Below are 13,377 nucleotides of genomic sequence, written 5' to 3' on the forward strand. Positions count from 1 at the left end.
TTCAAAAGTTGTTCTCACTCTCTCCATGTGTATGCATTGGCATATTTTAGTGACAGTAATTGTCTGAGGATATGCATGTGTATGATGACACAATAGCTTTTAAAGCAAGAGACACAGATGCTTTATTGCTTCAGAGAGATATTTCCACATATGCTGTGTGAAGCAACTCTGATAAATGCCTTGCATAGCCATAATACATTATGTTTTCTGGATTATTCAGTTAAAAGAAAGAGGAATCGTAAATTTTACCATTAAGTTAACATTTATGGTACCCATGAAGGATTGCCAAGGCTATCTCTATTCAAACCACAGTGAAAAGATGTGACACTGGATGCCTCTAAAGTTTATGCAGTTCTTACAATATATTTACTATTGCAATCCAAACTTGGGTTGTTCGAACATCCGTGGCACTTCCATAGTGAAACAGCTTGGAAGCATGCATTTCTCTTGATTTGTTTTTAAAAATTGGGGCCATCTCCAAGTATGAGTGAGTGTGGTTAAGTCGTAATATTTGTTTTTCATCTTCTTCAACATAGTATGATTTTTTTAAAAATTAAAAAAGAAACAGAGTTTAATGGTTGTCTTGAACTTTGATACATACCCTTTATTTTAACAGAAGCAAGGTAGCTTCTGGCTGATGAGCAAAACTCTGTTATTTCAATAGATTGAAAAAGATATCAACCACAACTTAGAATTTGAAAGAAACTAAAGTGTGATTTTAAAAATTGAAAATAAATCTTTGACCAGCTGTTGTGTCAAGGGCTGAGCAGAAATTGTGTGAAGCTTGCTTTGGGTTATGCAGTATGCTAAAGAAGAGCTTTAGGGTTGTATTTAAATAGAGCTTGTGTGTAGTTCTTTGACCCTAGAGGTCCCTGCTATCTAAGGAGTTGCATTTCAGTTGTCTTATCAACACTTATATGTGTTCTGTCGGGCTCTCTGGTAGAAGCCTCCCGAAAATTCACGGGTACAAATTTCAGACACACACACATGTTTGAAAATTCAAAACAATGTCCTTTATCACAAAATTCAAAAGAAACAAAGCACCCTTTTTGTATTGCAAAGAGCACTCTTCCTCAAAACAACCTTGTAGGCTGTACAAGTCCCTTAATCAGTCCTTAAGTACTTAGCTAGTAGCTGTGAAGAAACGTCACAGCCCCCCTTCTTCCCTCGAAGTGAAACACACACACTCTTTACTCTGTTTTGGTGTGAAAGGCATGAAAAATCCACCAACAAAGTTCAGAAACAGAGAGGTACGATCCTGAAGAACTGCGATCAGATAATCTTCCACAACGGCCAAACTAGCGCGCTGCTATTTATATCAGCAGCTCTAATTACTGGAGCCCCACCCAAACACAGGTGGCCTCTCTTATCTCCTGTAATATTTCCTCAATTGGTCTCTTTGATGCATAAGTCTGCGCCTGCATGGGTCTAACACTTCGTCATCCGAATCGACCGAAGATAATGGTGATTAGCTTCCTGGGCTGTGTGCCAAGCCCCCCTCTTCCAAGTCACCCCCACCTTCTTCATCCGAGGAAACCACTCCCTGACTCTGCTGGCAACAAAACAGGCCTAGGACATGTTGATGTTTCCCCTGCCTCCACCTCCACATTTCCTGGGGCAGGAGCTGGGCCAGAGCCAACCACAACAATATGCATATGTTTTCTCTGTCTAAAGCTTTGCTGGCTGGGGAATTCTGGGAGTTGAAGTCCACCAGGCTTAAAGTTTCCAAGGTTGGAGACCCCTGGTCTAAAGCATAGCAAAGAGTACACCTTCTAAAAGTAAAATGAATCTCCAAGTTGTTTAAACAGTAACATGCCACAGTCTATTGGGACAAAGTGTTGTGCGATAAATGTAAAAAAGTTGGAGCTCCCACCATCGTGACTTTTTGACCCTCCCTGTGGAATGTCCCCGAATATGGAAATCTAAGCAAGCCGTGTAAACTAATTCTGAAGATAAAATGCTACAGATCTCTGTAATTTAAGACGAGGAGGAAAATAAATGCAAGTGGAACTCAGTCCTGAAGAAAATAATCACAAAAGACAAACACATATCTTGGATTTAAAGCTATGGAAAAAAAGATCCTGTTATGACACAGGAAGCTTCAGTGACCTCTGAGGTTTTTTCCTCATGGCCAACTACTAAATCAGTTACAGATGGTTGGCCATTTTCTTCCCTACAGCACTCTGCCAACGAAGAGTGTCTAGGCTAGATCAAGAAAATAATGTAGACTTAACAAGTAACTTTTGCCCTCCCAGGACAACTATTTGATTACAGTACTTTTCCTTTAGGAGTAGTTGCTAACATACTGTCTTATAAAGTGGGTTTTAAATTTACTCTCTTACAAGAACTTTATTGTTCAATGTAGGAAAATATTTAGAAGAATAAAGTTGAAGCTTTCCCTTTGGGTTACAGAGATTACAGAATCTTATTTCATGGTTCCAAATAATGATATAACGATGGTAAATAATGATAATGATGAAGTAGTGTAGGATTTTCTGCCTAAGCAGTGGGTTGGATTAGAAGACTTCCAAGGTCCCTTCCAACTTCTTCTTCTTCTTCTTCTTCTTCTTCTTCTTCTTCTTCTTCTTCTTCTTCTTCTTCTTCTTCTTCTTCTTTTTCTTCTTCTTCTTCTTCTTCTTCTTCTTCTTCTTCTTATTATTATTATTATTATTATTATTATTATTATTATTAAGCCATCTTTTGAATTAATTTAGGGAAATTATCTAAAGGCAATCACATAAGGCTGGAGGGCTGTAAGAGGAACTGCCAGCTTTGTGCATTTATCAAGGTCACGTGGAGCATCCAATATTTCAAAGGTAGACAAAGTTATGATGCATCCAAACTAGAGCATATTAAACTATATTGCTGCCCACATACTTGTGGAATTAAGTTTTATTATGATGCTCATATAAGGAAATGGTTTATTACTGTTGCTCCTCAGAATTGGTAGGTAGGATTACATAATAAAGCTTTAAAGAGCTTTAAAGAGCCCATTTCATTTTGTAAATTTAAATTTCAGACAAAACAATTCAAGGAAGTCTGGCCAGGTCATGAGTTTTTCAGAGATCTAATTTTTATCTTGGACTAAGCATTGACATTGTTTGCATATTCCTTGTTTGGTTATATTTGAGCTTGCAATAAGCCTAAACACAACTCCTTGAACTCTGACAGCCTTTGCAAAATGATAAAGAGTTTGAATTCAGCCTTTACTCAAGTGTTGGGATTTGCTTCTGCAACATCCCTTTCATACAGCTCAGTGGCGTCTTCCTCCTCTTTTACACTGACAATCCGCAGAGCAAAAGTTACTTTCAGGGGGAAGAAACACCACCATTGCATCCACCACTGAAAAGCAGTATTCAAATGCTCTGTTTTATGATTTATGCTGATTTGTCTCCAGGTAGTCTCAGCTTACAGCAACAAATGAACTAGAATTTGTGTTGCTGTGTGATGCAGTTATAAAGCATAATATCATATAACCACATTATTTAACCACAGCCATCCCGGCAGTTCTAGTTGCCATTGTTTTATTATTTTTATTTTATTTTACTTATTTGTCAAACATGTATAAGACAGCAGGTATATGTATAAACCTAAACATATACAAAGGAGAGGTAAATATTTACTGACCCCTCGCATCCTGGACATAAACTGTTTCAACTCCTACCCTCAAAACGTCGCTACAAAGCACTACACACCAAGACAACTAGACACAAGAATAGTTTTTCCCCGAATGCCATCACTCTACTAAAGAAATAATTCCCTCAACACTCTCAAACTTTTTAGTAAGTCTGCACTTCTACTAGTTTTTTCTCATCATTCCAATCACCCTTTTCCTCCCATTTAGGACTGTATGACAGTAACTTGTTGCTTGTATCCTAAGATTTTTATTAATATTGATTGTTTCTTCATCCCTATGACAATCATTGTGCCACATGATTCTTGACAAATGTATCTTTTTCTGAGAGAATATGCACCAAGACAAATTTCTTGTGTGTCCAATCACACTTGCCCAATAAAGAATTCTATTCTATTCTATTCTATTCTATTCCATTCCATTCTATTCTATTCTAAATGAGGACAATAAGACAGGAACGGTAGGCACAATGGTGTGCTTATGCGCACCTCTTACAGACCTCTTGGGGTGTGGTCAACTGTTGACAGCTTTTTTGGGGTTTGGGGATGAAACCACAGTCAAGTAGTGCATCGCATGGATCACTGTTGCTGAAGTTGTATTTTCTGCATTTGAGTTTGGAGCATTTGTTTAACGATTCACGGCCGTGTCCATAGATCCTACTTAGCCAAATTATATTACATAAGGCTAAGATCAATGTGTCAATCCAACCAGAATATAATTAGGTGTAATTTTAATTCTTTCACTTCAGCATCAGAAGTAATAATTAAACCATCAATTATGCTGAGCATTAATTCCTGCCACTCTTACGGCTATTTAATTGACTTGTATGAATGTATTTTATGCAGATTCTTCTATCTGATAGACTGCAGATATTAGCAACTTTTCTAGAGCTGGTATTAAAGCACAATCAAAGTGAATATTCCTAAATATTGCTTATTAAAGGACGTGCTGTGGATCTCATCAGCCAAGGAATTTTGACTGGTGGGATCTACGGGAAGAGCCTTCTCTGCCACTGCTCCAGCCTCTGGCAACCCTCCCTAGGCAAAATCGCCCCCCTCTCTTTTAGTCTTTGGGGAAAAAAACTGAGTATGCCAAGTGGCATGGGGTACTGAAGGAGAAGCTGTTGACTGGAGTTGGTTGGTAAGTTAATAGAGGAAGCACTCCACCCTTCCACTTCAAATCCTTGGGGTTTTTTAAAGCTTGTTTTAATTTCTGTAATTTTAATCCATTTTTACATTCACAACCAGTGAAGGTCTGCAAAAAGTTTAACCACCACACTGTGGGCTTGGCTTATTTTGGGGGTGTGGCTTGCTGAACATGTGACCAGGTGGGCATAGCTTGCTGATCATGTGACGGCGGGTGGGTGGCATAAAGGTCATGTGATTGGCTTAAAGATGGGCAACGTGACATCACTCACATCAAGGGTTTGGGTTAGTGTTAGGGTGCCTGGCCTCTCCTCACCTCAATGATATAATTTCCCTATTTACTATTACTGAACATCCAAAATATACTATTTAATTCTATGTATATATGCCATATGTGTACATACATATTACACACAGGCACACAAAAATATACATTAATCTACTATATAAACACACACACACACACACAGCTCTTCTAAAATTACACACCTTGAACCTCATTTACTGTGATAGGAAAAACAGGCAGAGCTCAGAAGGGGGAAAAAAATTAATTTTTTTCTACTGGTTCTGCGTACCCGTAGATGCCCATCACTGTTTACAACCATTGAATATTTGTTTTATCATGATATAAACCACTTAGAATCACCTGAAAGATAGATTAGATAGATAGATAGATAGATTAGATAGATAGATAGATAGATTAGATAGATTAGATAGATTAGATAGATTAGATAGATTAGATTAGATAGATAGATTAGATTAGATAGATAGATTAGATAGATAGATAGATAGATTAGATAGATAGATAGATAGATTAGATAGATAGATAGATAGATTAGATAGATAGATTAGATAGATAGATTAGATAGATTAGATAGATTAGATAGATTAGATAGATTGAAAGATAGATAGATAGATTAGATATATTAGATTAGATAGATAGATAGATAGATAGATAGATAGATAGATAGATTTAACAAAGTTGGAAGGGACCCTTGCCTTCTAGTCCAACACTCTGCCCAAGCAGAAGACCTTACAAGACAACTAGACACAAGAACAGTTTTTCCCGGAACACCATCATTCTTCTAAACAAATAATTCCCCCAACACTGTCAAACTTTTTATTAAGTCTGCACTTCTATTTCTGCCTCTATCTAGGATCGAACTCACAACCTCCTGATTGTGAGGCAAGAGGTCCACCTCTAGGCCACAGCAGATAGGTATATAGGTAGATGATACCTTTCTAGCAGTACACTGGCTCGGAAAGAGAGAATATTTACTTACACATAAACTTTTTTTTGATGATAGAAATGGAATAACCTGGGGATAATACTGTACTGAATAATGTCTGTGGATGCTATGGCATGTATATAGCCACTAGATGACGCTTGATCACTGCTAAAAACAAAAATTTTAAAAGGAAGAAATCTTGAGATAGAGAGAGAGAGGGAGCGAGGGAGGGAGAGAGCTCTTGAGAGATTTGGATATATTCTTGCAAAATTTGTTTTGCAATTTTGACCACTTCTCGCATAATTCTTTGATGTTTAATATTTATTGCTTTTCATTGAAGCAAAAGCACATTGAAGATTAAGAAAGCAAATAAAGAATAAGAAAAGAAAATGAACAAAATCAAATAAAAACTTGATATGGAAATGTATATAGGTAAACAGGCAACATTTTTATTCAATATTTCTGTCTAAAATATCTGCTCATACAAAGATTTTTGCTAAAAACAATTGTTAAATGTTCTAAGAAATGATTAGATTTGAATAGTTCTTTTTTATTATAGTTTCAAAAGTCATTACGTTCATTTTAACCTGTTCATTTTCTTATCATTAAATGCCATTAATTCAAAAAATTAAGCTCTTTAATTTTTCAGTGTTTTATACTAGTTAATCTGGCAGCTAAAAAAAGGAAAGTACAGTACTTAATTTTAAGCTGTTAAAAATGGACAACAAATTACATTTTATACAGAAATCTTGCAATGTTTTGATAATTTGTTAATTCAAGTTTTAAAGCTTTTATTTTTTGATACTTGGTACAAAGTGCAACATTGTATAAGTGTATCCACTGCTTTAAAATTTGCAGATCCTTGGAATAGTTTATAACAAATAAATTAACAGGCCTAGAATAAAACTAGTTTTGTTTTAATGACTTCACTGGGAAATTATATATATTTTAATAAAAATGTATATATATACATAAACACACACAGCTGAATGTGTTTTAGTCACTCATTATGAAAATCTAAATCTTGTCGCTTGCTTGCTTACTTACTTACTTACTTACTTACTTACTTACTTACTTACTTACTTACTTACGCCCCGAATCTGCGGAGAGGGGCGGCATACAAATCTAATAAATTAACATCACGCAGTCCTAGGTGCTTGGGAAGCACCGGACTGATGATGAAATACGAAATCCAGCATAGTGATCTCGTTTGCTGTGTTGTATTGACATAATAATAATAATTTATTAGATGATGATGATTATTATCATCATCATTATTATTAATTATTATTTACTTACTTATTTAGGTTTATAGGCCGCCCTTCTCCTCAAGGACTCAGGGTGGCTTACAAGGATAAAATAGACACAGTAACAATAAATACAATTTCAAACATTAAAAATAAATAAAACCCACTATAAAACAATCAGTCATTGATGTTCTCTTCCCCGGACTCCTGAGGCTCCTTGACAGGTGCTATATCAGCCACCTCTCCAAGTTGCTCAGCTAGGAGATGCACCGGGCGGCTCAAGTCCATCAAGGAGCCACAGGAGTCCAGGGAGGAGACTGGCGAGGCACTGCTGGAGCCTGGGCCGCCCTCGGCCAGGCACAAGCAGCAGGAGGGCTGCAGGAAAGCTTCCCTCTCTCATGGACAGGTAATGAGCGAGAATGAGCTCCTTCCGAGCTGCTGTCAAGAAGGACGCGCGTTGTGGGGGTGGGTGGGTATTGGAGGTGCAATCAGAGACCATGCTCCGATCGGCAGGATGTGAGGAAGGCTGAATCCTCATGGCAGTCAATTACTAGGATGGCGGTGGAGCCCCCCCTTCCAGCTAAAAAGAATAATTATAATGCATGGTGCTATAAAAGAGACGGGCTGCCGCTGCGGGTATCATGAACTATGGCTGGGGCGCTTCTGGTACGGGCATCCAGTGCTGTGCTTCAGGTACGAATCTGCGCATGCGCAGGAAGTTAAAGGGTGCATATGTTTGTGTGCGCGCATGCCCTCCTCTTGACCATTCCTGTAGGGCTGCAAATGGCTGCCCTTTACTGCCCAAGACTATAAGTCTCTGTTAGCAAAAACTTCAGAAGAGAAGGATTTAGGGATAGTGATTTCTGACAGTCTCAAAATGGGTGAACAGTGCAGTCAGGCGGTAGGGAAAGCAAGTAGGATGCTTGGCTGCATAGCTAGAGGCATAACAAGCAGGAAGAGGGAGATTATGATCCCGCTATATAGAATGCTGGTGAGACCACATTTGGAATACTGTGTTCAGTTCTGGAGACCTCACCTACAAAAAGATATTGACAAAATTGAACGGGTCCAAAGACGGGCTACCAGAATGGTGGAAGGTCTTAAGCATAAAACGTATCAGGAAAGACTTAATGAACTCAATCTGTATAGTCTGGAGGACAGAAGGGAAAGGGGGGACACGATCGAAACATTTAAATATGTTAAAGGGTTAAATAAGGTTCAGGAGAGAAGTGTTTTCAATAGGAAAGTGAACACAAGAACAAGGGGGCACAATCTGAGGTTAGTTGGGGGAAAGATCAGAAGTAACATGAGAAAATATTGTTTTGTTGAAAGAGTAGTAGATGTTTGGAACAAACTTCCAGCAGACGTGGTTGGTAAATCCACAGTAACTGAATTTAAACATGCCTGGGATAAACATATACCTATCCTAAGATAAAATATAAGAAATAGTATAAGGGCAGACTAGTTGGACTGTGAGGTCTTTTTCAGCCATCAATCTTCTATGTTTCTATGTTTCTAATTCCACCGCCAGCTCAGATATTGCCTTGAGGAGTGCAGGCAGGGCTGTTGTCACTCAGCTGGGAGGCAAGTACGTGAGAAGCAGGCCCACCTGAACCCCTAGATTCAACCTCAGGATCTAGGGTGCAGGGAGCCTGCACTGACTGAAAGTCTTCTGGACTATGATTGCAACTCTTCCACCCCTTCCCTGGTGTTGTGGCTGGTGTAGCACCTGAAACCCGGCTGGGCATATCTCCAAGAGGGGAACTCCCCCCTCTGGTCCCAGCCAGGGCTCAGTCACACATGCCAGGTTGGCCTCCTCATCCCCAAGTAAATTGTGGATGAGGGAGCTTTATTTCCAACTGACCTGGCATTGAGCAGCAACAGCCTGAGCCCAGGGTCCAGACTTCACTTATCACCAGCTATACGGGGTGAGCTTGATGTCTTAGAGGGGCCAGAAAAAATAAATGCTTTAAAGCAGTGAATCCTAGTTCCCCGCGAGCGGCCTATCCCCCGGCTCCCGCCGTATCTGCCTTTCCCAGTGAGAACCGTATGCTCCGGCCCAGAAATAGCCACCTCACCCCCAGGCCTCATTTCTCTTCAGCAGGTCTGCACATACATTCATAGCCATCCACTCCCACCTCACCTCCTCATCCGCCCTTTCAACCCTAGTTAAAATAGATAATACCCCATCATAATTACACTCACTATCTCCCGTAATACATGCATTTACACAATCACCCCCCACCCCAGATCCCTTGATAAAAGAATATAACAAGAGACCTATTAAATCATAATGAGGCATCTGACTGTACAGGTAATTTTGCACAGGAAATTTCACCACTATAATTCTAGTTACTACAATTGCACCAGCATTTGGCTCTAGAAGTTCTTTGCTCCAAGGTCACTAGACTGAACTCACTTTTAAATTGTAAGATAGCTGTGATAGTAACAGCGGTAGCCAGAATCAGATGTCTTTGACTTCCTAGGTTACATTTATAAATTAAAGAGTAATTATGGTAGAGGTTTTAAAAGTGTTTGGATTTGGTGTGTTTACAACTCAGAAGCCTGTAATGGGACTTCACCTACAGAGAGCTGAATCCTGCTAAAATGTATGTCACTACAGGTAATGTAATATCACATAATTTTTAATTTGCATTAATTTTTCACAAAACATGTCATTTGCATCAATGTACCCTTGTATAATTATGTTAGTGACAATGTCATACTAATGGTATAAATTGCTGCAATTATGTACTCTACAATTTAATGAGCATTCTTTAATAATGGACTCCCTCCAATTAATTCATAAAAGCAAACTTTCACTGCACTGTAAATGTATCTCTTCTACTTCTTGCCCTTTCTGAGATTTGTGATGGAAAGCAAGTATCACAAATCTCACACAGTTCTTCCCAGTGCTCTCATTTGTGACCTTGGTGCTCTTTTTGACTCAGATAGGACTGGGTAATGTTGGCCTCTCAGTGCTCTGTTAATGCCTTGTTCATTCCTGCCCACCATTATTGGAGCACTACAGCCTAATGCTTGTTTTAAAAGATGTGAACTATTGGCACTGTATTGCATGATATTCAATCTCTTCCTTATACTGCTTGCAAAACTTAATTGGGCTTTGCATTGGTATAGCATATGTGTCAGATGGATCATTCATACCTTTCATTAGCTTGAATTTTATAGCATAATTAAGAATTTAAAAGATGAGAAGCTTGTGATCTCTGAGGCTGATTATAAGGGGGTGGGACAGAGTGGATTATACGTTGTTGTGATGATGATAACACTATTTTATTTTTTGGAAACAATATGCACCGGTCCTAAATGTGCCAACATCTTCATGGATGAACAAAACTTTCTTAATTCTCACTTCCTATAGCCTTTCAAATTAAGACATTTTCATCACCTAGACCAGGGGTGGGCTACTGCCTGAACAAGGAGGAACGCAGTGGGGTAGCAAAAATGGAGCTCCACCCCAGAGCACCCAATTTGCACTGAAAGATATTGAAAAAAAATGCAGGGCGTCCTGCATAAGCCAAGCCCACAGTGCGGTAGTAAATATTTTGGTAGCCCTTCACTGATCTAGATTGAACTGTACTGAAAACCTCACATCATGTCATCAAGTACATAACCAGGCTTTTTATCTAAGCCCCCTCACTAGGGTAATGAGATACCACAGTAGATGAAATGATGGAAAGGGGGTAATCTTTTTCATTGCATTGGATTCAACACGTTTCCTTTCATTTCCCAAAATGAAAGAAGCAAGAATCAAAACTTCAAGAAACTGGGAACTGATGCAAACTTGTGGTGGTCTGTTAAATCAACCCAACATTTCTCTTTACCAACATTTATTTATTTTTATTTATTTATTTATTTTGTCCAATACACAATGAGAGTTTTAGTGGGTATATACATCACCCTCTAATTTTTTTGGGGGGTGGGCGGAAAAGTATAGTGTCTGAGCGGCAGTCCCTTTGGGACTGGGCGGCACAGAAATAATAAATAAATAAATAAACAAATAAACAAACAAACAAACAAACAAACAAACAAACAAAAAACCCACCCTGTTTTGCCTCAGAGAATTTCAAAATAAAATACTATACTGTGTGTCTATAACAGTGAGCTCATAATAGGGCAACTCTATCAATATCAAAATGCCACTTAAATAGTTGAGCTAGTTTCAAACTAGATTTTGATTTCCTTTCTCTCTTCCTTACTCCCATTCTTTTTCTTTCTCTTTTCCTTCCTCTTTTTTTCTATTTGTTTCTCTCTCTTCCTCTCTCTCTCCTTCCCTCTCACTCTTTCCCTCTTGGCTTCTGGGCAGGTTTGGAAAACTCTGAGTTGATGATGATTTTTAAGTGAGCAATTGCTCACTGCTCAGCTTAAAGGGAACTATGGGTATATATATATTTCAAATTCAGCAAAAAACATGTGACATATATATATATATGTGACATATATATACATAGTAAAATACATGATGAAGGTTATAGAGGAGATACTCAAAGTAAAATATATCTATGAAACAATAGAAAAGAAGATATAGTAATAGAACATATCAATGAAAGACTAGAAGAAGAGATATAGGAAGAGAAGAAAGGTACAGTGATACCTCGTCTTACAAACCCCTCGTCATACAAACTTTTCGAGATACAAACCCGGGGTTTAAGATTTTTTTGCCTCTTCTTACAAACTATTTTCACCTTACAAACCCACTGGGATGCCCCACCTCCAGACTTCCGTTGCCAGTGAAGTGCCCGTTTTTGCACTGGTGGGATTCCCCTAAGGCTCCCCTCCATAGGAAACCCCACCTCCGGACTTCCATGTTTTTGTGATGCTGCCGGGGAATCCCAGCAGGGGAATCCCAGGATCTCAAAAACGGGCGCTTCGCTGGCAACGGAAGTCTGGAGGTGGGGTTTCCCAGCGAGGGGAGCCTCAGTGAAATCGCAGCATCACAAAAACGCAGAGATCCAGAGGTGGGGTTTTGAGGACTTTGGTGTTTTTGCGATGCTGTGTTTTCACTGATGCTCCCTTCACTGGGAAACCCCACCTCTGGACTTCCGTTGCCAGCAAAGCGCTCGTTTTTGCGATGCTGGTATTCCCCTGCTGGTATTTCCCTGCAGCATCGCAAAAACACGGAAGTCCGGAGGTGGGGTTTCCCATGGAGGGGAGCCTCAGGAGAATCCCAGCAGCGCAAAAACGGGTGCTTCGGCTGGCAAAAGGGGTGAATTTTGGGCTTGCACGCATTAATCGCTTTTCCATTGATTTCTATGGGAAACATTGCTTCGTCTTACAAACTTTTCACCTTAAGAACCTCATCCCAGAACCAATTAAGTGTGTAAGACAAGGTATTACTGTATAGGAGATATAGGTGAGCAACAGGACAGGGGACAGAAGGCACTCTGGTGCACTTGTACTCGCCCCTTACTGACCTCTTAGGAATCTGGATAGGTCAACCGTAGATAATCTAAGGGCAAAGTGTTGGGGGTTTGGGGATGACACTATGGAGTCCGGTAATGAGTTCCACGCTTCGACAACTCAGTTACTGAAGTCATATTTTTTACAGTCAGGTTTGGAGCTGTTAATATTAAGTTTAAATCTGTTGTGTCCTCTTGTGTTGTTGTGGTTGAAGCTGAAGTAGTCACTGACAGACAGGACATTGCAGCATATGATCTTGTGGGCAATACTTAGATCTTGTTTAAGGCGTCTTAGTTCTAGGCTTTCTAGGTCCAGGATTGAAAGTCTAGTCTCATAGGGTATTCTATTTTGAATGGAGGAATGAAGGGCTCTTCTGGTGAAGTATCTTTGGACATTTTCAAGGGTCTTAATGTCTGAGATGCGATATGGGTTACAAACAGATGAGCTGTATTCGAGGATGGGTCTGGAAAAAGTTTTGTAAGCTCTTGTAAGCAGTGTGAGCTGGGAATTGGTAATAAACCAAGAGTGTCTTCCAGTAAGGAACCAGTAAGAGCCTCGATGGTGCAGTGGTTGGAGTGCAGTTCTGCTGATCACCGATTGCCAGCAGTTTGGCAGATCAAATCTTAGTAGGCTCAGGGTTGACTCAGCCTTCCATCCTTCCAAGGTTGGTAAAATGAGGACCCAGATTGTTGGGGGCAATA

Source organism: Erythrolamprus reginae, chromosome 1 (genome assembly GCF_031021105.1).
Source record: "Erythrolamprus reginae isolate rEryReg1 chromosome 1, rEryReg1.hap1, whole genome shotgun sequence".
NCBI lineage: Eukaryota > Metazoa > Chordata > Lepidosauria > Squamata > Dipsadidae > Erythrolamprus > Erythrolamprus reginae.